At 47.6% G+C, this 27,004-nt stretch overlaps 1 protein-coding gene and 1 long non-coding RNA gene across 2 annotated transcripts in view; one reads left to right on the forward strand and one right to left on the reverse strand.

The window, feature by feature from the left end:
• EFNA4 (ephrin A4) overlaps positions 1–27,004 on the forward strand; it is a 202,896-nt gene that overhangs the window by 131,260 nt on the left and 44,632 nt on the right. The window lies entirely within an intron of this gene.
• The window catches only part of LOC146772654 (uncharacterized), a 249,458-nt gene continuing 246,088 nt past the window's right edge, over positions 23,635–27,004 (reverse strand). Inside the window, exon 3 of the long non-coding RNA XR_014971914.1 lies at positions 23,635–26,542. This is a non-coding gene — a long non-coding RNA (uncharacterized LOC146772654). The remainder of the gene's footprint in view (positions 26,543–27,004) is intronic.

The raw sequence follows: 27,004 nt of genomic DNA on the forward strand, positions 1-27,004 counted from the left end.
AGTCTGCAATAAGATGCTTTACTCCTGCAGTAAAGTCACACCCTGATGGAATGTCCCTTGAATCACGACAGAGTTCCTACATCTGTTTTTTTTTTAGCGAAATCAAAATGTGATATTCATTTCCACACACAATGTCAACGTCTGAGATCTTCATGGAGAAATGTCACAGTGTGATATCGAATTCTTGACGCGACTGCAGGTTGACGTTGGTTTTCTGTAGAGATGAAAAAATCTTGCGCGAAGTACTGACCTCCTACTGATAAGTGCCAGTACTCCCATATTAAAAGTATGGCGACCTGACTATGATGAGCGCGAGATCTCGAGCCTCCTTGGCAGCCTGGTGGTAGAAGTGTGGGTCCCTGGAAATGACGGACAAGGACCGAGGGCTGGGGGCTCACCGCTCAAGGACGCAGGTGGGTTGCACCTTGCGTGGTTCTCAGATAGGGGATGCGAGCCGGAGGCCCCCTTGGTCCTGGAGTAAGTAGATATTGAATAACCGGTGGCTATGATCAGTGATAATACTTGTAAATATTAAAATTGTGAATATTGAATTTTAAATGTGAATTTTATAAATGCTTTTGTCATGTTTATGAATGTTTTGATGGTTATTAAACATGGCCGTTTTACCCACACTCTTGGACTGGTTAGTTTTGATTGTGGGATTGCAAGAGGTTGGGGCGGCGGACATCCTGGGGGGTCCGGGCTCTAAAGGCACCTGTACTAAAACTTTCAAATCAAAGAAATTCACCGACTCTATGCAAGCCCATTCATCACACTGCTCCCGGTGAATACCTTTTCTTGGAGTGATGCCTGTTAAAGAAGTTCGAGGGGAGGGGAGGGAGGCTGTTCGGATGCTTTCATAGGGATGTCACAAGCATTTTGGTAGACAGGATACTTCATCACAAATGTGACAAAGTACGCTCTCTGCCAAACCGACAGCCCGAAAACACTATTTAGAGTCGGGAGGACCACTAGCTTTCTATCAACGCAGCACCCGGCGCTGGTGATGGAAGGTTTTTTCTGGTGGCATAGTGGCTCCTGGAGAAAAGACATTACAGCGCCCGCCCTATTTAGGGTGGCAATGAAATATCCTTTTATTCCCTGACTATGCAAAACATGGCAGTGACTGACAGAAAAAAGCAAATTCTGCGTGCCTGGAGTGGTACTGACCTGAGGGAATTCGTGGCAGCGTGTCCCGCGTCCCCAGAATAATTCTCTACTTTTAACGGAATAATCCAGAAGCACAGGTGTCTGGAGATACGGCAATGACTGCACCAGCTTTGGTAAAAATGATGATGAACATTGATGCAAGTGGAATATCCTGTAGTAAACTAACCAGGATGCAAAGGGGTAATTGGTCCAAAATGTGAGGCAGGGTGCTCCTGCCCCCTTACGATTTTTAGAAAAGCAACTGCAGAATATTTTTCAAAAAGAACTTGAATAAACCTTCTTATTTACACTTGGCTACGGTGCCGGCTCAGTAAAAGGAGAATGGACCGGAGAGGTGTTTTCATTCTGTCTCCTGCTCTGTGTGGCGTGTGACCCTACTTCATGTTTCCTGGAGGCAGTGCTGGCCTCCAAGAAGCTCAAATCAATCCCCCAGGCCAGTACAACTAGGAGAAAGGCTGCTGAAGACTGGGACACAGTGGGTATGTGAGCGTCCTGGTCTCTTTTTGCAGTACCTTCACCTGGCCCGCTCTTGTCCTCCTCCCGCCATCACTTGTGTTGCCCCACACACCTCCCCCTTTCAACTGGCAGTCGTCTTTCTGCCCACCCTTCCCATTTTAGTATTTGCCCTTTCCACAACTCCTTTGCATTTTAACTTTTTCCAACCATTTCCCTGTCCTCTTTTTTTCCAGCATCGCCCCCCCCCTGTGCAGTTTACTCTTCTCCGACTGTCCCCTTTTCTAGGCACCGCCGCCTCCTCAGTACATGCTGCAGGGGGAGCTCTTAAGTATCCCTGTCCACTCTCCTCACAACTACCACTAAAATGGGAGGAGAGTGGAGAAAGCCACATCAGCAGCCCCCTCCAGCAGAATGTATTTCACGCTCGGAAGAGACATGTCAGGACGGTGCCAGAGAGCAGTCCAATTTTAAATTGAAATTGCACTCCCTAGCATCAGACATCCCTCTTTCCAGCTCACGCTTGTTGCGTGGTGCTGATTTTTTGGAGGGGCCGCAATATTTTTCTACTTTTTTTTAGCCACAATTTTATTGTTTTGTGGCTGCAAACGCTGATGACCCAGTCTGCGATGTCCTGGGGTCCAGCCTGGGTGTTGGGTCATTAGTTATTTGTTTTTCAATAACAAACTATGACTTTATGGAGCTTGTTTTAAAAAAACAAAAACTTGGTGGCCATTCCCTTCACGTTTTGTACCTTGGCAGGAACTGCCACGACAGCAGCTCCTGTAATGTACACAGATCACTGTGGGCCGGCGCTGATCTCTGAAATTGGCAGATGGTGGTCTATCCGGGTTGGCGGATGGATTGTCCTCCTCCTCCAACCCTAAACTCTAGATCAGGCCTAGAGTTTCATGTGGGATACCATAATTTGACATCTACTTCCTGGAGTGATATCCTGGTCTGTAGCCACGTTCCTGGAGTGAGCCCAAATTCTAAAATTTGGTTCCAAGAGGGAAGTGTCCATGTAATCCCTCTAGGCAGAGTGAGAGTAGCTGATGAGTCTTTACATGTGCAGCAAGTGTACCAATGGGCCCTACCATAGCATAAAAAAAATAGGCCAATTTGCCCACTGTTGTGCTGAAGCCCCCCGCCCCACCCACACACACACACACCTAACCCTTTACCACTTCACCCGCTGCACTCATGATAGCCGGGCCCCTGGCATGACTCTTTGGATGCACAGTAAGTCTCCCAAAATAAATGATGGCTTTCTCGCCATACGTTTAGGAGGAACCCAAAAACTTTTAATACGAAAAGCAAGTTTTTATTTTCTTATTTTTTTACACGCAACATAATGTCAAACGTGCATGAATAAAAAAGTGAATGGCCACTTTTGATATGAAAGTAACAAGATAGGTTGTTGAAAATGCACAAAAGAATTGGCATGTTTGCATGTAGAGAACAAACCTACCAACAAAGCTCTCCAATATGTATTTATCACGTATGGCTGCATACCTGTTTAGGTCTCGGCTAGCGAAGGCTGCGCTTGCGCAGTCTCGCTCGCGAGATTTAATGACTTGGAGAAGAGGGGCTTGAACCCGCCCCTCTTCTCCATTGGCTGGCCTCTTAAATGCTGGCCAGCCATTGGAGAAGAGGTTCGTCTCGCAAAACAGGCCCTGTCCTTTTCGGATTCGGGGGCGTGCTTTTTCGCTTCTTTTCGCTGGGCGTGTTTTTCTCTCCTCCAGCCAATGGCAAGAGGAGAGAAAAAGAAAAACACGCCCCCGAATCCGAAACCGCCGCTGCGTTTCTCCGAGGCATTTCTGCTTCACCTCGGAGAAAGGCGGCGGCGCTGGGACTGATTTCTTCAAACAGGTATCCCCTCTCCTCGCTGCTTCCGTCCCTGGCTGGTCTCTGCCTCTTGGCCGCCCTCTCCGCCTCGGAGCCAGTCAGCCCGCAGAGGGGCCTGGTGTGGGGACATCGTCATGCCCGTCCGGTACTTCTTCATCCAGGCCGTGAGCCCCGAGGGACGGAACCTGCCGAGCTCGCCCTCAGGTACCGATGCACGCCAATGCCCCTTTGTGACGCTGCTTGTTTGTTTTATTTTATTATTCTTTTTGCATTAGCTGATGCTTAGGCTGTCCTAGCATGAACCCACTTGCTGCCTCCTGGGTCTCTTCCAAGGGAAATTCGATCTGTAGGTCTTTCTGCTGACACAGGAGTAGTACCTGCGCCTGTCCAGTAACTTTTATCAAATGGATGCGCGCCCTTGTGGAATTGTGTTTTGAATTTCAGTGGGCGTTGTTAGAGTGTCTTTGTTGGGCATGTCGTGCTTTTGTTGCTGCCTGAGCATTTGTATATGGCGGGCTCTTTAACGCCTGTAGAGAAAGGGACGTGCTTCAAAATGGCTCACCTACTCACAAGTCTTTCAAAAGGCCCAGTGATGCCAAGAAGGGAATTTGTATAGCAACGGCGGGACTTGAACGTTGAGAGCCAATGAAATTGCTGTATTCGTCCCGTGTAATTACCATATGTGGCTTCACTATGGTTACCGAGCACAATGAACCCTCTCGTTGCCTGACTCGCGTAGATGCTAATTATCAAGTCCTTGTAGGCGTTATCCCTAAAATGTATATATTAATATGCGCCCGGTCGCGTATATAAAGAAAAGGGCGCCGAGGCAAACTGTGGCCCTTTGTCTGCCTTCCAAGTCTGTTTGGCAGCAGAAACAGAATACGTGCAAGCGAATATTTGAAATATGATCTTTCTGCCTACAGAGAAGCCTCAGAACATATCCACCCTCCATTGTCAACAATGAGGGCCTGCGAAGGCTGGGTGGTGAAGTGATGAGGTGCATTGACAGTGGGGTGCTCAATAAAAAAAATGTTTGTTCTCATTTAACAGGGTAGGCAGAAACGTGTGCTTTTGTTGTTGTCTGCATTCAAAACAGAGGGAAACGCGCCGTGAGATGTGGGACGCAGCAGAAAGGAATGATTTCGCGCCGTTGTGGTCCAGCGGCTGAACGACCCCTGTCCGTACTTGTCAAAGGATGGACACACATAGGAAGTGTTAGGTTTGGAGAATTGGGCGCGTACGAGCTAAATAGATGTACAGTTACATAAAAAATGTTACCATCACAAAGGGCAAAAGAGCGAGCTTTCATGCAATAAATGTTGTATCCATTAAATACATAGAGGAGTCTGAAGTATTCGTTTTCCGTGTCTTCCTTTTAGCAGACCGTACAGGTGCGGTGCTGTCCTACCTAAAGAGGATGGGACAGGAGCGCGGTACCTAGAGCCTTCGATGCAAACATCAGCAATTTGAAGGCGCAGCAGCTGTTGGGGTGCGACATAAAGATGGCGGACCCCAGCCCGTATGCCCTTCTTTCCTTACCGAACAAAGAAAAAAAACGCTCTTCACCCCAACTGAGCCTCCCCCGTTTAGCACGAAACAGGGGACCTCGAGTATTACTGACTAAAAATAAGCGAAAAAACAAATGTACCCTATTTATAAGGTTAGGTGCATACCCTCGAGCCAGAGCTGTAGATCCGAAGCAAAGAGCTACTGCATTATCAATGTATTTTGTTAGATTTATTATGTAGCGCTTCACAAAGCGCTGAGTGTTGTCATTGCGCAGTACAGCATGTTACAGACGCACGCCCAGATGCATGCCTGCAACGCCATAATTCCACCTGAATAACTGCGCAGCCCAGTGCATCTTTCAAACATTGTTTAAGTGTTCTTGGCTGCACGGCATCCAGAGGCAAACTGACGGACTCCTGGACAATCCAGACACATTGATGCAAACATACATTCATTTTTAGGTCTCGGCTAGCGAAGGCTGCGCTTGCGCAGTCTCGCTCGCGAGATTTAATGACTTGGAGAAGAGGGGCTTGAACCCGCCTCTCTTCTCTCCTCTTCTCCATTGGCTGGCCTGTTAATTGCTGGTCAGCCATTGGAGAAGAGGCTTGTCGCTCCAAACAAGCCCCGTGTTTTTGCGATTCGGGGGCGTGTTTTTTCGATTCTTTCTCTGGGCGTGTTTGCGAAAGAAAAACACACCCCCGAATCTCAAAACGCCGCAGCGTTTCTCCGAGGCATTTCTGCTTGACCTCGGAGAAAGGTGGTGGTGTTCGTGGCGTTGTCCCCGTCCCGGCAGTGTAGAACCTGGCTGCATGATAGCTATTCAGAATGGGTTACTGTGAGCTGTAAGGTATTATATTCCTTTTTCTGACTCTTATTTCGTAGTACTGATCAATCTGATCGCCCCCCCTTGAACCAGCATTAATTAATCCGATGCATTAACGATCTCTGCCTACACAGTGGTTCAACACCATCACCCACGGTATGCTTATGGAGCCTCTAATCGCCACTGATGAAAGATATAAGCGAGTGGATTAACAGCAGGTATTTTTCCTATAAGTGTATTTTCCCTAGAAGTGTGATTTTTTGGAAACAAGCCTTTTAACTTTTTTTAGCCCCCACAACGGTTACCGCTACACACAAGAGGTTAACTGGAGCACCACGCAGTCACAGTCACTGCAAACGAGTCAGAGGTTCAGGTTTCAGGTACCACGTGACCCCGACTGCAGCGGGCATGACTGAGAATGCAGTTATCCATACTCTGCGCAGCCGCAGTGTACATCATGAAGCTCTCTGTCTGCTTCGTGGCCCATCACACCGGTACGAAGGATTAGTGCAGACACAATGTTCGTCACGTACACCCTTGCAGTGGCGGGAACAATTTGGTAATTAGTGATAGTGTATATATACCAGTCACTCCGGACTGGTGTGGCAGGAGGCGGGCCGGGGATCGGGGCCAGGCGGGCGCTTCTCACTCTGCCTCTCTGGGGGCAGCCTGGTGCAGACGCTGAGCCGCGAGCTGCCGCGGACCCACCAACCCTGTTCTCACTGGCTGCTGGCTTACTGTGACGAGCGCATGGTGCCCTTCGAGGACCCCGAGTGTACGCACGGGCAGTATCGGGTGAGCGGACAGTACCAGGGCAGTAGTAGGATGCAGGGGTGAGGTAACAAAGCACCTGCTGAGCGAGGGATGCAGGGGGCAAGCATGGATGACTAGGATGAAAACAGGGCACACATACCGAGGATGCAGTAACAAGAACAGGGTGGGCCGGGTAAGGGGTAGTCGCTGGCTGCTCCGGGCGAGGTGTGTGTTTAAGTTATAAAAAAAAAACATGTTTACAGTCTGCTGTCACCAACTCTTTTTAGCATAAATGCAAGTGCCAGTTACTTGGGGATGTGGGTGCATTTCGTTTCCGAGGGACCTTTAGGTGCACCCTCTGGACAGCATATCTAATTCTGCACAGAAACGGTCACGGTACGAGGACAGCCCATGTCAAAACCTGGTAATATAATAACAATATTAGCTGCAAGAGTGAACAATAAGTCAGCAGTCATTTGTTGCGAAGTCTCCAAGACATTATTGAGGCTCGCGCATGACACTGCGTTATGACCTTGTTGGTTATTATGAAATTATTGTCCTGTTCGGTTCTCCCCTTTGACCTGTAGCTGTGAAGTATTTTCCCTTGCGAGCTCGTGCTAACCACATGCCCATTCGAGTGGGAGCGTAGAACGGGTTAAGCACCGTCCTTTCTTGTATGTAGTGTCAGTTTAGGGTGTGTTTGCATGTTTTACTGCGATTCAAAAATTCGTTTCTAGCGAGATGCAGTTGTGCCGAGTTTTTGCTATGGTGATGTCTGGTGGACCAATGCGTCCACTGGGTGGGCCTGTGTTCGACCCCACTGTCACAGTGATTAAGCTATTGACATTGTAACTAACAATGCCGTTTCTTTAAATGTTTTAAAAACATAATCATAATCAAAAGAATGTCATGAGCAAAGCCAATAGCTCTAACTTTAACAATGCCGAGACCATTGTAAATGCTTGTTTTATAAATGTTTGAATGTCAGCCTGTTCTGGCATTCATAGCACACGCTGCAGTCCTTGTATTGAAAGCTCTTCCTTGCTGAGGCCAAGATTGCTCTGTGATTTCCTGGTCTGTAACTGGTGAGATGATATTTATTTTACAAGGGTCCCTCATAGCGATGAAATGTTCGTGACCCTTACTTTGGAAGATTATGAGACTCTACTTAGATTAGTGATAACGACTTTGTAGTTTACAAGAAGTAAAAAGTGTTTGATTTTGGCAGTTCTGGGATTTAGTGGATTACTATATTGTCAGCACGCGTAAAGTGCTTTTCTTGGTAGTCTGGGGTGCCTGACTAGGAAACTATCCTTCCACTGGCACTGTATTGTTTTTATAAGTCTGAAATCTAGCTCCTGGTGTGATGGAGTGGGCAAAAAAAATGTTACTTGATCAGCAAAAATATGTGCACTTGCCCCGAGTGGCCATGTGTTTAATGTGGTATTCGCCCGTAGTGACCAGCTGGCACCTTGCAGATCCCCCAGTTCAACCTATTCTATCTTCGTTCTGTACTCAATGACTACAAAAATGGTACCCGGCATCAGACCGCGCCTGGAGAAGTTTAAAGACAGCCCCTCGGTGCTCGATTATAAGGCTAATAAAGTGATCATTATGTTAATTCAGAATGGCTCAGTACCTGCTGACTGAACTGGCATTTGGGCTACTCTGCAATGCGAAGCTGCTTGTCATACTAGAGTAAGTGAGTCTTTCATAACTCGTTTTTAGGTTTTGCCTGACCTAGCGCATGCGCTGGTCTGGCGAGACTTATTGAGAGGGCTCCAAAAAGTACTACCAGGCCAGCCTAGAGCTGCAGTGCATGTGCGGGGGCGCGCGCCGTGCTTTACCGCGATTACTTTCACTTTCGCGGCCGCTTGGCATAGCCAATAGGTCTCGGTTTTGGGACCTTATAAGTATTTAGTTTTGCAACTGTTGCATGGCTAAACACTTATAAGGTCCCAAAGGCGAGACCTATTGGCTATGCCAATGCTTGTTAATACTTTCTTGATTAGAACATCTATATACAGAGGGATCGAGGTAGTACACTACCGCACCTAACACCCAAATGCGTAGGGCAAGTTATTTATTTATCTGTGGTGCAATTGGACCAGGAGTACAACCCCTCTCTACTCCAATATGAAAACAATTTTCAAAACAACATTTTTCACTGGTGGCCCAGCACCCACAAATTCTATTAGCAATATATCAAGTTATTGAGAGTCCGGCATGTGTGCATCAAAGATTTGTACTGGGAGCATATCCAAGAATCTGATGCACGACGTAAATCAATGCATCTGACGACAGTATCTCGGTTCAAAGATATTGTTTATTCATTTTCTTTGTTTAAAAAAAAAAAGCCACTGTGTAGTGATTATACTAGCCAACGTGTTTCGTCCTACACAGACTTCTTCAGGACTACAGAAAATACATACAAACAAAAACATATTTACAACATGTACAGCTACACACAATTTTAAAAACACGTAACATTACATTTCTACACTCTTATTTTGATCTGCTCAAGATTCTATTTACAAACGGTGCACCATATGAGTTGTGAATTTGTACAGTTCAGAATAATCAAGTTATTAATTTCATGTGTTTGATATATGTCCTTACTGTGTTCTATATACACAAACGTGGGCCCTGCGTTTGTACAGACAGACCTGGAGAGGTCGTATGCACCGTACTCTTAGTCTGACAGCCATCACTGAGCACAACTTGGTGTATGTCTGTCAGCTGTCTCGTTTACTTTGGATGACTGAATACTGACACGTGTATGCATGCTAGGGTCAGAGTTGTTTTAGGTAGCAATGCCAGTTGCTGTTTGCAATTCCCAAATGTAGCACGCGCGATCTGCTCGCCTGGCAGTTTTCACTATAGAGAATGTAGTGTTTAATGCTGTGCTGGGTGCCTCCTGAGTGGCTCTTTGTGTATCTCGGGTGTGGTTGCTCTGTACATCAGTAGGCGAGGTAACCTAGATAAAGCGGGGTTTTTAATCGAAATCTTTCAGTTGGCCATATCTTTTTAATTGTGAGAAAAATCAAAGACCTGTCCATTTCTATCTGGTAACGCCTACCATGATGTGTCTGGCACTGGGCGAACTACACACTGGCCAGGAATACAGGATCGTGACACAGATGACCAGGCATGTCAGTCCAGCTTCTGTGGACCTTGGTCACTCCGAGCTCAGCGCCCTGCAGCTGTGGCTGACCCAGCCTGAGGTTACCAGAGAAATGGAAAAACTTTAAAGCCACTCCGATGATATGTCTACAAAGAGTCCTTGGTTCCCAGGACAGAGCTATTCACTAAGGGGTGGATTAAATTGCCCTGGGTCATTCTTGTGCCGTGTTTACTGAACCCGGTAATTACCGAATGTGGCAAACTCTGCACTGTCGTCATTTTCACAGGCGCAGTTCGACATTCTCACCCAAGTCAAAATACACCGAGACAAACACGGGGACATTATTGGAGCATGCAAATTTTAATACAGAAAGCGTCAAACTCGCGATTTTTCATTTTTAGGGAACAACTCATAATAACTGTTCCCCACACTCTTTAAAAAAAACTTTAGATTTGATTTTTGAAAGGTGCCTGATGTCTGTGGTCTCACCTCTGGTAACTTGTGGTGATTTACCTTTATCCTGAGATACGTTCTGCATTGCTGTCTAAGGGATACTCTTTCACACTATTATGTAATCACTAATCAATATAGTATTTACTTAACTGATATGCTGCATTGGAATTACTTCTCTAGCAGCAAAGTTCCCAGATGAGTCAGACCTGAATGCTTACTTTATTATTACTCTTATGTTTTTTTGCTGACTCTTTGACTTGGGTACCATAGCTCATTTGTCAGTGCCTATGCGGTGTCCTCATTGCGAAAAAATACCGGCTCTGGTGCATAAAATAACTTGCAATTCACAGAGTTCCAGATATGCAAGCGAGGGACTTCAAGGCGCGCTGCCCCAGCATGAGGCCCTGTCCTAGTTTGGTTGTGTCTCTGTCTTAGAATCAGTGGGGCCTTGAACCTGGATCTTGGCACACCATGTTTGAGTGACTATCCACACACCCATTGCCCTTTTCCTATCTTTTTAATTTTTTTTAATTTTTCGGAGTTTTATATAGAGCAAACTTGACCCGAATCGGGTATCAGAGCGCCTTACATAGCACCAGTTGAGTCACTTGGGACACATACATTTTTTTTGTTAGGCACAGAGAGATTAAGTGATTTGCCCAGAATCACAGGATGTTCAGCATTGTTGCCGACACTCGAACCCAGTTCCCCAGATTCGAGGACTACCGCCCTAGCCGTTAGGCCAACTCCTCTCCCTAATCCTTTCTCTAGCGATAGCGGGTTCCTGTTCAAGCATCATCTGCGCTTGGTCCCTTGTCCATTCGATTGCCCACCACGCGTAATGGAGAAGATTGCAAGTTTTTCATACTTCCTGGGACTAAAATTGCCTCTCTCAGGACCCGAAGGGGTAATGTTACCCACTGTTAACTGAAGAGCTGGTATTTTCCAACTAAAAGTATTTTGATCCTGCTTAGGAAGACCCCTATACCCCCTTTCAAATTGAATGTAGGGTGGGCGGCCTATCTGAGAAAGTGGAGGGCTGTCGTACATCACCAGTCTTCTCTCCTAACGCCCTACTTTGCGTTCTATCCCTAAAGAAGCCCATTTCTTCAGTGAGGGGGCACGAAAGTGGGTGTAAACCCCATGCATAGGTGGACTGAGGCAGGTTTCAGGATGGGTGAGGGGGCGGGGCGGGCTTCCCATGCTGCTTTCTTCGGTAACAATTACATCCAAGGTGGCTGTGAACATGCATGAGAAGATCAGACATCCATAGGTACTGCATGGCTAGAGGGTGAGTTTGGGATGTGCGGGAGTTGAGTAGTTGGGGGCCATCAGTGGCGGCCTGTAGTGTGTTATGGGGATGGGCTGGCAGGCAGGGTGGGGATGGGATGCTTAAAACAACCACTACCAAGAACGTTTGTCTTTTACCTGCGAAAAGAGATGGTTGAAAAGTTCTGTTCTTGAGCCAGGAGAGCATGGTTTAGTATTTTTTAAGTTGAGAGTGACATACCGATTAACACCCGGTACCCAATTCCCAATATAGGATTAGTTTGCCAGATTAAATTTTTTTTACTCGAGTGTCTATTCTATCTCTATTTGGCATCAGGAACATCTTACTGCTGAAACAGAGTATTCCAAATGCGCATTTACACATCTGTAGATTGGGCAATTCAGGCCACTCCAAAGCAGGCTAACCATAGACGGAGTTTTCTTATCCGTCTAATTGAAGCTGTAAAGGACCAGGCTGACCACAGACTGAGCACCTCCTCTTTCCAATCCCGGGTTGATTTAGGAGTCTTACTATAGAACAAGTTCTCTTTTCACTGATGCTTATAGTGGGATTTGTAGAGACCGCTCTTGGACAGATGTTTCTACATATTCAGCATGCTCGCCCAGAGGTCATTTCTTATTACGACAGTGCGACTGATGCCAATATTTCATTACATCATTACACCAATATTGGCTCCACTCATACTGTCATTACACTGTAACAAATCATTTTAGTACCTGATTTTCTTTGCAGTCTAGCTCTGTGAATGCAAATATTACTTCTGGCTCATGTAATGTATAAATAATGGAATGCACAGCGGGCTATTGAAAGGGAAACCACCAGTTTCAAATTTCTGGAAGGAAACAAATCAATTACATTTCTTTGTCTGAAGGCCTATGGTGGAAATTCTGGCTGACCAGTCAGGAAGAGAGACAGAACTGCCAGCATCCTTCATCTATTTGGATCCAGTTTAGTTAATTTTGGATACATGCATGTACAACCATCACCTCTGAAACCCAAGACTATGGATTGAACAATATGCTTATACCGCAGTACCTTTACTGAAGCGGGAGACTTTTCTTTATCCAATTTGGGATCCAGTCCAGATGTATTTACTTAAAAGAGAACTTGCGTTATCAAATTTCTAGAAACATATTACAAGCAACGCTGTGCCTACCCTAGAATGAGGTGCATAGTGGAAGAGTGTGGAGAACTCGAGGTGTGGTCGGAGGGCATAGGAGGAAAGAGTGAATTGTACTGTACTGGTCAAATATCATAGGAAAATGGATGTTATCCCCTCGGGAGCGTAGGGCATGGTGGATTTACTCGGGATTGTATTTTTGTCAGCAAAAGTCTTTAATATAGATATTGACATAGAGGCTCTTCGGTCCAATGACAGAGCTGCTGGCGATAAGTCATCCTTTGATCTCGCTGCAGTAAAAGGCTGTAACCTAAACAAGCTATCTTAGAAATGTGAGGGAGGATGTATGAGGTTGTAGTTGGCAATAGGGCTAGATTTGCAGGTTTTTGTTTTTTTTGACCCAGTCTATAGACCACTTTGGTGTTCTTGAAAAAATACTTTTATGTACAGTACCAATATACAGAGTGGGCTTTGGGTCAGCCCTTTGATCACGATTGGGTGGCTTTCTTGTCTATCATATTGAATTGCTTCTTATTCAAGGGCTTTCCTTCCTTATCTTCTGTTTGCCCCTCCTTTGGAGTACACCTGTTTTACAGTGTTTTTAATTAAGTGGGGTGTACCTCTCCACTGCTTACAAGCAGGGAGCTACTTTTTTCTTTCTCTTTCAGCACTCCAAAGGAGTGCATGTGTGTGATTTTTAGGTCTCGCCTGACCCAGCGCATGCGCTGGTCTGGCGAGACTTATTGAGAGGGCTCCAAAAAGTGCTACCAGGCCAGCCTAGACCTACAGTGCAAGTGCGCGGGCGCGCGCGCTGGCTTTACCGCGATTACTTTCACTTTCGCGCCGCACGGCCGCTTTGATGGAGAGGAGAGGAGAGAGAGAGAGAGAGAGAGAGAGAGTTGCACAACCAGGGGGCCAGGACAGGAAAAGATGAGCAGATGAGCAGGGTTAGCAACACAAAGCACAGTAGATGAAGAATCTAAAAAGAATATGAATGCACTGCGAGAGAAACACAACAAGCATTGGCATAGCCAATAGGTCTCGCCTTTGGGACCTTATAAGTGTTTAGCCATGCAAAAGTTGCATAACTAAATACTTATAAGGTCCCAAAAGCGAGACCTATTGGCTATGCCAATGCTTGTTGTGTTTCTCTCGCAGTGCATTCATATTCTTTTTAGATTCTTCATCTACTGTGCTTTGTGTTGCTAACCCTGCTCATCTGCTCATCTTTTCCTGTCCTGGCCCCCTGGTTGTGCAACTCTCCTCTCCTCTCCTCTCCTCTCCTCTCCTCTCCTCTCCTCTCCTCTCCTCTCCTCTCCTCTCCTCTCCTCTCCTCTCCTCTCCTCTCCTCTCCTCTCCTCTCCTCTCCTCTCCTCTCCTCTCCTCTCCTCTCCTCTCCTCTCCTCTCCTCTCCTCTCCTCTCCTCTCCTCTCCTCTCTTCTCCTCTCTTCTCCTCTCTTCTCCTCTCTTCTCCTCTCTATCTCTCTTCTCCTCTCCTCTCTTCTCCTCTCTATCTCTTCTCCTCTCCTCTCTATCTCTTCTCCTCTCTATCTCTCTTCTCCTCTGCATCACAGATCATAGCCCTTTCAGCAAAGCCTTGAAGACACATTTTTCTGAATTGTCCTACCCTGGTCTCAAATTTAGTATTTTTAGACCAGTGCCCCCTCTAACAGCAGCTTGCATAATCATTCTCCCATTCTAGATGAAACTTCATGAAATTAGGATGATGGACCTAATGGAAGTTTGAATTAGAGGTATTTGTAAACCGCATAAAACCCACAGGCATCTAAGATTTTTAAGTTTGGGTTTTAGAAAACTTTAACAAAGTGGTCTGGGACATTCCCCTCAAATGTAAAAAAATAGTTTCAGTGTATGTGCATTGTGGAGGACACGCAAGTTCCAGAACGGTTGTATGATGTTACAACGCATTCCGTTGCAACACATGCCTTTACAACGCATGCGTTACAACGCGAATGCAATTGGTATGCATAACCTTTACCACGAACATGTCTTTACCACGCATACCTCTACAACGATTTCCGTTGTAAAACCATGCATAGTAATGGCATTTTCTTGTTATAGGTTATCTCCGATCCCTGCCCTAGTTCCTTTCACGGCTCCCATGTGCCCTTCCCCCTCCCGCTCTCTTTTTTTACATTACCCCTTCCCTGTCCCTTGTGCGACCCTCTGCCCCCACCCATAAACCCTTCTTTTAAATATCTGTCCACGCATCCCTTAAAATGTACCCCTGCGCTACATCACTCCCTCATTCCTTAATTTATTTCTTTTGAATTTAATTCCCGTTACCTCTCCACGTCCTCTTTTCTTCAGGCTCTTTCATGGTGCGTCGCACGTCGTAAAGAGGAAGCGTCTTTCCGTTTCCTCTAACAACGCCAATTGCCTCCACAAACAAACAGGTGCGTTTTTTTCGGGGGTGGCTCCCCAAGCCCCCTTTTTGTAACACATGCTTTTTGGGGGGGGGGGACCCCCGCAATCCCCCTTTTTTACGTATAGCCTTTAACACACATGCCTTTACTACGTATCTCGTAGTAAGGGAATGCGTGGTAAAGGCTATACGTGGTAACCACGCATGCGTTGTAATGCATGCGTGGGTAATGTTATGCGTGGAAACGGCTGCATTGTAGTGGCTGTTGCCCTTCCAGAACTACTGTCTGCGTAACAGTTTCCATCCGCCTCTTTGTTTGACACCTCTTGTTCTCTATTTGCCAAAGCATAATCTCCTCTGAGACATCCTTTGGCGCACCTTACCCTGTGATCTGTACTGAGTCACTTTTGGACACTTGCACAGCTGGTAATTTCAGGCCAAACACAAGCGAATCACCAGCATGCATACGGTTATAGGTTAGGGTAATATAATGGACTTTTTAAAATGTTTAAATTACTGATAACCGGATTGAACACAACACGCTAAGATTGTTTTGTGTAATCACCGTAATCTCCAACGTATCCATAAAAATATTTGATAAAACAAATGGATCACATCGGAGTAGCAGTGCGAATATATTTTTTTTAATGCTCCATGTGTCCTGCATACACTTTGTACCTCCAATTGTCCCTTCTAAGTTTTTAGTAGCTATAACAGTATGTGTTTCTCTAGTGCTAATTACGGCAGGTCTGCATTTCATGTGTGTGCAGTAAAAAAAGAGGTGTCACTGTTACTCAATATATTGGCCCTGGAAGAACAGGAACCTGACCTGGTCTTGCCACGTTTAAAACTTCTGATCTCTACATGACAGCTGATGACATCGGTGGGTATTTAACTACGTCAAATTAATTCATTCGATTTGACAAAGCAAATCATAAAAGTACAATACACAATGAAAAAGTTTTTAACTCCCTTAAACATCTTACAAGCTTAAACTGTTTGGGAACATTTGTCCCCGTCCAATATTCCTTCTCACTGATGTACGTGATGCACAGAAGGAATCAACACCTTTTTCTCTCCACCTCAATAAAGCTCATTTTTTAGGTCTCGCCTAGGCAGCGCTTGCTCTGTTTCTTAGAGACCTGCTGTTTTCAGGATATGGGCATTAAGCTCCGCCTATGTTCCGCCCATACATTTTATTGGCTTCTTGCAGTGTCTTTCGAAATTCTTCTTTCATTGGTTTATTTTGTTAGTAGTCCTTCTGTCTTCCTCTTTAGAATCTCCCTCTCTTCTGTTACTCCTCATGAGGACAGCCCCTTTTACATGTAACATTACTCTGTATGTTTTATTTACAGTTTCAAAGCACTCTTTTGTTAATCACTTTTTCGTCTTTGCTGGCGTTGCAGGTACAGCTACCCACTTCCCCCAACTCTGACTCGTCGGATGCTTCAGAGGGCGCCTGTTTCGTGCACTTCCCCTCCTGCATTGGCACACACACATTTGCATCTCAGGGTGCAGTGCACGTCCCACTTGTTTTCTCTTGTTAACATCGTGTAATATTGTTTAATAATATTTACTTTAAGTTTAATTTTTATCTTCGATTTTTTTTTTTTTTTTTATACAGACCACGCCAAGACTAGAACCCGGAACCCTGGGGCCAAAGTCGGCAGCTCTGTTTGTAACACTGCAGGAATAGTTAGGCACTTCCCTCCAAAACTGACTCCTTACATGCTTCCGAGGGCGTTCCTGCACTTCCCCCTCGTGTATTGGGGCACACAGCATTTCAGCAGACGCGAGCGAGCTACGCTTCCCCCTCCCGCTTGTTTAATGGAGTTCTCATCATCGTCTTATTTAGGCGTGAACTCCACGTTTGAGACCGCTGGTACCGCAGTGGTTTGGCACATTAAATAGAATCACTCCAGTGCAAACAGAAACACAAAAGTAAATCAAACAAAAAATTATAATTTTAAGTGCTAAGAGTTCGAACTTTCACAAAAGCGAGACCGATTGCAAACATTCCAGCAGTTTTACATCCTAGCCTTTTAAAATATTATTAGTCAGCTAGAATGTGCGATGGGTGTACTAGATGTTACAGTTAGCGCTCTAGCCTCCGGCTAGAGCGCGGCCGACATTGCCCGACTTGCGCTCACGTGAGAGACGTGAGCGCGCAAGTATAAATAAAGGGGCGGGCAAACGCTCGGGAGTTCGCGCCCGACAAAATCACCGAGTCTGTCCCTCATTCATGCGCTGCACGCGCGCGGGGCTCAGATACAAGATCGAGGCCCTCCCCGCGGCCCCTCCCCCAGCAAAGGCGACCAGGGGAGTGCAGCACAACACTGGCGACGAGGGTGGGCCCCTGCCCTCCTTCCACATAAGGAAGCAGCTGCTCGGCACGTTCCTTGGCTGCAGAGCCACGTGCCACACATTCCAGTTGCGGGGACCCGCGCTACCGGCCACAGCACAGCTCGCCTTACAGGTAGTCCGCCTGGCTGTAGAGCGGGGCGCGGCAGCCGGACCAGAGTCCAGTGAGACGCACAGCAGGCACTTGGGCCTACATCACCATGAGTGACACCGAGCAGCCCGACCCGGCGAGGGTGCTGCCTCATCACCCCCTTTCAGGGGTGCTACCCCCATTCAGCGAAGCCGCTGACCCCACGACAGCTGCGCCGCGATGGCAGACCTGGCTAGGCAGACTAGAGAACTATTTCATCGGATCCAGGGAGACGGATGGGGCAGTGAAAAGGTCCCTCCTCTTTCACTACGCGGGAGAAGAGGTGTATCTCCTGTTCAAACACCTGCCGAACACGGGGAACCCCGACGACTACGCGGCGGCGGTAGCGGCCCTGAACGCGCACTTTGACCCTCAGGTCAATCGAGACTATGAACATTTTAAGCTCCGCCAAGCGAATCAGCGCGAAGGTGAGTCTGTGGATGCATTCCACACGAGGCTGAGAGCCCTCGCAGACACCCACCTCGTCGGAGACCGGGCCAAAGAAGAAATCAGAGCACAGCTGATACTGGGGATTAGGAGCAAGACGCTGCGAGGGTTAATACTCCGTCAACCTAACATTCCGATGAATGACATCCTCGTCCTCACCAGGACACACGATCTGTCAGCGGCAAGAGCCGAAGAAATGGACCTGGCCTTGGTAAAAGGGTCGGACAAGAGCATTGAAGTGAAATCGGAAAAGGCGGATGCGGTGCGACCGAAGGAGAGGCCACAGAGGACCCGTGACCAGCGACCCCCTGCGCAAGCCAGACAGTGTGGGTACTGCGGGTATGAAAATCACCCACCCAAAGCATGCCCAGCGAGAGGGAAGACATGCACGAACTGTGGCATTGATAATCATTTTGCGTCTGTCTGCCGGAGGAAGACGCAGAAAAGTGGGAATAGGCGGGACAGGCCGCTGAGGAAGATGGTGAGGCAACTGTCGCACACGTCGCTGTCGTCACAGCCAAGGTCAAGAGGCGAGAAGACCAGTAACTACTCGGAATCTGACGATGAGGGAGAGACATACTTGGTTTCATTCACTAAAGCCCTCAAGAGCACCAGGCGACTGCAGCCACGATGTGACATACTCATAGCTGGGTCCGAAGTAAACGCAGTGATTGACACGGGCGCATCCATAACAGTGATGGGCATACAGCAGTACAACCGTCTCAGTCCAAGACCGGAACTCCGACGCTCCAAGGCCAAAATATACGCATACGGGAGCGACACACCGCTACCTCTGAAAGGCAAGATGACGGTAGCGGTGCACTCAGAAAAATCAGAGATTGTTATTGACATCCACGTCATAGACCAAGAAGTAGACACACTGCTCAGCGGGCACGCGGCGGAGGATCTCGGGCTGATTGCGTTCCTCCGGAAAGTCCAGGACAAACAAGTTGAAGACCTGCTGGAGACGTTCAAAAGCCTATTCTCAGGGCTGGGGAAGATCAAAAGGCCGCCAATACGCCTCCACATTGACCCCTCGGTAACGCCAACAGCCCTCCGACACAGGCAAATACCATTTCACCTACGCCCGTTAGTAGAGGAGGAGCTCCAGAGGCTAGAAGAACAGGGAGTAATCGAGAAGGTTACAGGGCCCACACCATGGGTATCACCAATGGTGATCGCCGAGAAACCCCGTCAGCCAGGGAAGATCCGGCTGTGCATTGATATGCACCTGCCGAATAAGGCCATCAAACGGGAGAGGCATGGATGACATAATATCCGATCTGAACGGAGCGCGATGGTTCTCCAAATTAGACTTAAACGCCGGATACCACCAGCTCACCTTAGCGACAGAGAGCCGATACATCACCATGTTTAGCACGCATCTGGGATTGAGACGGTACAAGCGGCTAAACTTCGGAATCTCATCGGCAGCAGAGATCTTCCAAAACACCATCAAAGACATTCTGCTCGGCCTGCCTGGTGTCTTAAACGTGAGTGATGATATCCTCATATATTCCAAGACGGTGGATGAACACTACAGGCACGTCCGTGCTACACTGGCACGGCTGCAGGAACATGGCGTCACCCTACATCGTGATAAGTGCCAGCTGTTTCAGCAAACAATTGAATTCTTCGGCTATGTCTTCACCAAAGAAGGCATCCAAGTGGACCCCCGGAAGTCACACGCCATCAAGGCAGCTGCAGCCCCGGCATCAGCGGCGGATGGCCACTTACTGTGGGCGATTCATCCCGAACCTGGCCACCCTTGCCGAACCGCTTAGAAAACTCACTAAGACAGATGTGATGTGGCAATGGACAGTCGCAGAAGAAACAGCATTCCAAGCGATCAAGGAAGCCCTCCTAGACCAGACCACCTTAGTCTACTTTGACCCGGGGAAGAAAACCGAGATCCTGGTGGACGCCAGCCCCGTAGGGCTGGGAGCGGTCCTAACGCAAGAACAAGGACCAGGGCAGTGGGCAGCTCTAGCATACGCCAGCAAGGCCCTAACGGACACGGAGAAACGATATTCACAAATTGAGCGTGAAGCTCTGGCGATCCGGTGGAGTTGCCGCCACTTCCATCTGTACGTTTGTGGACACCCGTTCACAGTAGTGACGGACCATCAACCACTAGTACCACTCTTCCGAGGGACAGCGCCCCACCCGCGTCCACGGATAGAGCGGTGGGCCATCAACCTCCAACAATACCACATGAGTGTGGTATACAGGCCAGGATCCAGGAACCCAGCAGATTTCCTGTCCCGGCACCCCGAGACCGGGAGCAAGCCTACGCCGATGGACGAAGAGGAGGAGGTCGAAAGTCATCTGGACATGGTGGCTGCCCTGACGTGTCCCCGTGCGCTGACGCTGGAGGAGGTCTTGGAAACGGCGCAGCGAGACCCCGTGATGGTCAAAGTCAGGGACACAATCCTGGAAGGGACCTGGCAGCAGTTCCTGCAAACAGCCAACTCATGGACCAGCGAAGAGAGGGATGATCTCCAACACATGTGGAGGATACGGCATGAACTGAGTGTGACCAGAGGGGAGCTCATCCTCCGGGGCTCCAGAATTGTTATTCCAGCCGCCCTCAGGACAAGAGCAACGCAGCTAGCACACAAAGGACATCAAGGGACGGAAAAGATGAAAGCTCGGATGAGGGAGAAAGTCTGGTTCCCGAACATGGATGCATGCGTAAACGACGCAGTTCACAGCTGCTAGCCTTGCCAGATAACTAGCGGAGCCCAGCCGCCAGCCCCCATTATAACCGAGGAGCATGGGCGATGCCCGTGGGACAAAATCAGTGTAGACTTTGGGAGCCTGCCCGATGGGCATGTCACGCTAGTGGTCATCGACAGCTACTCGAAGTACCCGATAGCCGAGGTGTTGCCGTCCACCGCCTTCACGTACGTGGGCCCCGCCCTAGAGAAGGTGTTTGGGATGTTCGGGTGCCCAGAAGAGCTGCAGAGCGACAACGGGCCCGAATTCGAAGAATTCCTACAATCGCAGGGCATCCGCCATCGGCGCATCACCCCTCAGTGGCCACAGGCAAATGGAGAGGTTGAGCGGCTAATGCGCACCATTAACAAAACACTGCGCATCGCGGTGTCCGAGCAGCTAGACCCGGAGCGAGAATTGCAGCGGTTTCTGGTAGAGTATCGTAGCACCCCACACTGCTCAACCCGTCAAGCACCATGGACTTTGATGTTCAAGGGAACCCGGAGAGATGGGCTACCAGTCGCCCCCGGCTGGACAGCCCCGCCCTTCGATGAGGAGAGGGCGTTCCAGAGGCGCCAAGAGAGAAATGACAAAGTCAGCAAGGCACGGAGGGCCGCGCCCAGGGAGGTCCAAGCCAGAGATACGGTGATTCTAAGAGAGCGACGGCCCGGGGGGAAGTTCAAGACAAGATACGAAAGGGGCCACTGGATAGTGGTCGACCGGCAAGGAACCATGGTGACGGCACGACGAGGAGGAGAGCTGGTCACCCGGAATATATCATGGTTCAAAGTGGTGAGGAGCCCCGTGGACGACCAGGGAACCACTGGAGTCGAGGAAGAACACGACCCGGGGGCCCTCCCAGCCAGCCCTGACCCTCAGGTCGTCCCCAGAGTAGACCCGAGGGAGACCGAGAGCCCAGGGGGTGAACCAGGGCAAGGGGCAACACCAACAACCCAAACCCCGGCCCCTCGGGGGGGCCTCGAGGTATGTGCTGAGAGAGAACCCCAGGCCTAGCAGCCGGCTGAGAGACTTTGCGTGCCAAGTAAGTGACACTGCAGAATAATGTTTGAACTGTCATCAGGAACTGAGTTGGAGAGGGATGTTACAGTTAGCGCTCTAGCCTCCGGCTAGAGCGCGGCCGACATTGCGCGACTTGCGCTCACGTGAGAGACGTGAGCGCGTAAGTATAAATAAAGGGTCTGGCGAACGCTCGGGAGTTCGCGCCCGACCAAATCACTGAGTCTGTCCCTCATTCATGCGCTGCGCGCGGGGCCCAGATACAAGATCGAGGCCCTCCCCGCGGCCCCTCCCCCAGCAAAGGCGACCGGGGGAGTGCAGCACAACACTAAATATATCTCTCCCCGATTGGCTGGAAGTAATTTGCCAGCAGGCTAGGTTGGTCCTCTGTGCAGCTTGCCTGCTTCCTGTAATTGTGCGAGTGTGGCAGGTGCCGATGCAGGCAGCTCGAGATCAGTTGGAGGTCCCAGTGGCGACTGCATGTAGTCCGTAGACCTGATCTATTGCCAGATGGAATTAATTAATGGATTTTGATCTAGTTATGTGCGTTCTATTTTAATGCACAGTTGTTGGATAATTTAATATAGATCCCCACATGCATGCTGTTTCTCATATTTTCCTCAGTTTTACAGTTATTAATACATTTAATGTTCTTCGCCCTGTTCTCTTTACTTGTAACTTTCCTCACCCATGGCTTACAACGGCAATAGTTCTAACTCACAAAAATGTGATACCTTTTGCATTGGAAATGCTTGTTTAATTATTATTTTCGGGAGACACCGATGGACGATTATCAAATGAGCCAAGGATACTACAACCTTTTGATTACGGAAAGGAGCTCTGAATCCGTTCTACACTACATACAAAGAAATACTGACAAAGAGATATTAACATTTACTTTGAATACTCCAAAATTGATAATGGTATCCTATAAGGCCACGGTTGGTAAACAGTTGGGGCCGCCATTAAGAATAACAAGCTTTGGCAAAGCCACTAGGTCTCTCCTTTAAAACCGGTTTGCTTTTCCAATGGTTCTAGCCATGCTGTACAGCATCCCCCATGCTGTGCAGAATGATTTTAAAAACACAAAGCCTTATGTAGCTGGCCGTTTCATTTTGTAGGTACACGTAGCAGGCATGGACAGTGCTACAAAATTATGGAAATTATTTTTTCTGTTTACCTATCGGAGTTTGATTAAAGAAAAAAGTAGCGCAGGTGTGGAAAGCAACAAGGATGAGGGAGAAGCAACAGCAGGACAACACTGTGGAGTGAGGAAGCAAAACAAAGGAGGGAGGAACAGCAAGGGTGCATGAAGCAACACAGGTGTACGGGGCAGCACCTACAAAATTGGGACGCAACGGGGGAAAAGCACACAGGCAAAACGCAACCTGTGCTGCTGGGGTAAGCACACAAAGGCGGGGGCAGCACATGAGTGAAAAAACTACAAGGCGGGTGTGATAAGCATACATGGGTAGAAGGGAAGCATATGGGCAGCGAGTATGGCAGAGAGATAGACGTATACAAGGGGGAGAGCAGGAAAACATGAGTGCTTAAACAGAAAAAAGAAGTAAATCCTGAAAACGGAGCAGTGGAAGGACACAAGTAATGGGTTCCTGCTTCAGGGGAGGGACAAACTCAAGAAGGGGAATTGAAGCCCATGTGCTCTAACGAATCTGAAGCAAGCAATTGAAAGCGGCAGTGCAGCCAACTGTTGAGTCATGGGCGGGCTCTAAGCCTAATGTAAGCTAATAACAAAATGTCTCGGAACAGGCGAGACCTAAAAAGAGTGAAGGGGAATAGTAGGACAAAATTACGACCTTTCAAGTTTTAAATTTATTTGTATGAAGCAGAATACATAAAAATTAGAAAAAGTGAAATGTGTTTTCAAGTCTGCCTTCAATGCTTAAGATTGTTTAATTACTACCAGCAGGCATGACCTATTCATTAAACACAGTGGATGTGTTCAGTGCACCTTGAGAATAGCTTCAAAGTAACACGAACCTAAGCTTCACATAACATGATCACAGATTAGAAAATAGACCGGGCATAAGATGTGATGCTCTGACACAGTTGCCACTGTGTCTTGCTCGTTAAATTAAGCTGGTCCGTGGCTTCATGTATTTGCCTTGGCATTTCGCGTTCATAAGAGAATTGAAACTCGGTTATTTTTGGCTGATCAACTTTGTCAGCACTTAGTGCTTTGTTCCCCCTGCCTGTGATCCTGTTAAACGTGCCAGAAATGGAACAATGTGTTCTTTTAATTCTGCTGCTATTAGAAAGGTGTGGATTTAAAGAGCCTGTCTAGTTGACATGCCTTCGTATTAAAAAGCTGTTTTCTGTTCTCCCTAATACCTTGCCAGCACTCACCGTTTCAATGTTCATGGACAAGCCGCGATTGTTCGAGGTCTGTCGGTGGTCAGCAAAGTTGGAGCATGGTTTGACTACGATTTGGGCGCGTGTTTGATTTGGTAGTGGGTTTTTTAATCCAGTGACTGCCCGTGCCTCTGCCTTTAGTTTTTGAGAAGGGAAACAAAGAATTTGTTCCCAGAGTGGAGAATGTGGCAGGACTGGATCTTTTGGTCATGGGGCAAACCTGTCTAGTAACATGCCACAAGCTCAGTACCAGTTTAGCTGCATGCCTCTGAACAATGACTATAGGAGGCTGCCACTTACCTTACCGAACACTTGGTTTTGTCATAAGGGAAGGAGGCACCGGTGCTTGTTGGTTCAGGTTTCGATCTATCTGTCTGTCTGTCTTAGTGGATAACAGTAGCAATGGTCATGCCTCATCTCCGACTAAAAATCGAACCAATACAGGGATCAAGAGAATCATTAGAGCTGAAGCTGGGAAGTGACCTTGTAAATGTTGGAGAAGTTGAGTAGAGGACTCGGAAGGCTAGATGGGGCTTCTGGAGGTGCTCGACTGCTTCAGCAGGGTATTAAACTTTCTGTTGATTGGCCAGGCTTTACTATGCTGTCTCATACTCCTAATATGAATTATAGCCCCCCCCAAAAATGGCGAAGGATGATTCTGCATCTTCGCTTGCATTGAGGTCTAGAGAAGGTGAATTTGACAAGACATCAATTGAGTTTCTTGAAATTAAGTCCTTTGTACTGAAAGCTTACATTTTAGCTTTAAAGATCACACCATGTAGGTACAACCTCATATTTCAAGTTTTTTTATTTTTTGAACTAGTTTTTGGCACAAAACAGCACAAGATTGCATGCAGGAATGCCACATCTTAGACAGTGGGGTTCCTCCGCTCTTCCCATTTTAAATCGCCTGGACCTGGTATATATATATAGTATGTCCTGTGTAGGGTGTTGAATTGAATCAGTCTCAGACTGGCTTTAATAGCAAACTCTGTGGGGTGCATCAGGGCTGCTTCCCAGTCAACGTCTTCAGGTGACCCAGATCAGTCTTCCCATCTATCTCGGGGACTCCTGAGATTGTGAGGAGTGATGGTAATTCTAGCTCGATAAAGCTAGCACACCGACTTTTGGGTGATCGAGCCCCGAGCGCCTGGTTTTCGAGCAGGCTGTGTTCTGGGATATCCGGCCTGAGAAGCCCCTCTGCTCTAAGGGTATGCGACAGTTTTGGATATTTAAACTACTCAGGCACCAAGTTTTTTTCCTGCTGTGATGCTCAAACATTTTTACCATCCTCCTTCTATTACATCACCTAGTGTTGCTAATCCGTTCTGCTCCCATTGATGAAACCTGGTGACTTTGTCGAATTCTTTCAGTATCATCCTCTTCCATAAGGGTGTGGCTAGGGTGTGTTTGCCCATGCCAGCCCATGACTTAAGTTGTGTCATACCATGCTTTCAAGGTTGCCTGGTTCTGTGTGGGCAAACGTTTCCTGTCTCTCTTCCCATGTAGATAATGTATGTGCGTTGCCACCATCATTTCGCCTCTTTCCATTCTAGTCACTGGCTCATTATGTGGGGTATATCCCCACTCACTGATGACCTGGAGTAGAATAGCCCTGTAATGTGCTCTCCTATCTGGGAGTACCAGGCCCCCTTACAGAACGATGTGTACGTAAGGCTGTTCTTGAGGTGCCCCGTCCCAGAGCAATGTTCAGAGTGGTTTGTCTGTTCTATCAAAACACGTGTCCGGTATTGGGAAGGGGTTGTTTTGCAGCACATAGAGCAGTTTAGATAGTGATCAGATAGTGATCATTTTAAAAAGAGCGTCTCTGTCCATAAGCATTGGTGGGAGTTTGCACCACCTCTCGGTGTCTTCTAAGAATTCCCCTATGACCCGGTCTAGGTTCAATTCCAGAAACAGTTTCTTCTCTATTGTGATTTTGAATCCTAATTACCTGAAGCCCACCTGTGTCACTCGTAAGGCACCCTTCGATCTGTCCAGGCCCACCCAGTTGCCCGTTTGGCATACAACTGACTTCTCCTAGTTGATACGGTAGCCCGAGTAGGCTTCAAAGCTGCACGTTACTGACCGCACGGCTTAGAGCGATATCTCTGGATCCGGAAGGTATACAAGAGCCTCATCTGCACACACTCTTATCATTTCTGGGTCTTTTGTCACCTTGAGGGAACCCGCTATGTTGGCTCTACACTGCACCCCGCTTGCCAGCGGTTCTAGGCACAATGCAAATAGAAGGGTTGATAGTGGACACCCCTGTCTCGTACCCCTCACCAAAGCAAATGTCTTTAACATCTCCCGGTTGACCATCCTCACTGCTGTGGGCGCCTTGTATAAAAGGGCTGCACATGTGCAGGACTCTGGGCAGAAGACAAAACAGTTTCAGGGTCCCAAGTAGGACTCGCCACTCTCTGAAATCAGCTGCTTCTTTTTAGCATCCACTGACATTATGGCCCGGGTTCTCAGTCTCCTTTAAGTCTGTCTAGCCGCAAGTGCAGCCGCCTGAGATTCAGTCGTGTCGCCCATCCCGGCATAAATCCTGCTTGATCTGTGTGGATAATGGAGGTTATTACAAAATATTAATATATTTTTTTATTTGGAGATTGTTCATAAATCGTTAATACAAAAGACATTAAAAGGAAGGAATACATTGGTGCCACAAGCAGCATGCCCATATAGTGAGAATCAGTGTTTAACACCATACACAGTAAAAACCACAACGATTATAAAGTGCAATAATTCACATCAATAATTATACGACTGATTTAACAGTGTTCTTAACGCATATCTGTTCCAACATCGTAGCAACCCCAAACTACTTTTAACCCGAGTTCTCCCAGAGAGCCTTAAACTTCTTATAGGAGCCTGCTCTTAGAGCATACTCTCTTTCATGCCCCTTAATCCTGCTTAATTTACTTAATAACTGTGTAAAAGTTGGAATATCCACCGATCTCCACCTCTGCAGGAGCAGCGACCAAGCAGCCAGGACCAAGATAAATATCTGGGTCTT

The sequence above is a fragment of the Triturus cristatus genome, chromosome 12, assembly GCF_964204655.1.
Source record: "Triturus cristatus chromosome 12, aTriCri1.1, whole genome shotgun sequence".
In the NCBI taxonomy this organism is placed as follows: Eukaryota; Metazoa; Chordata; class Amphibia; order Caudata; family Salamandridae; genus Triturus; species Triturus cristatus.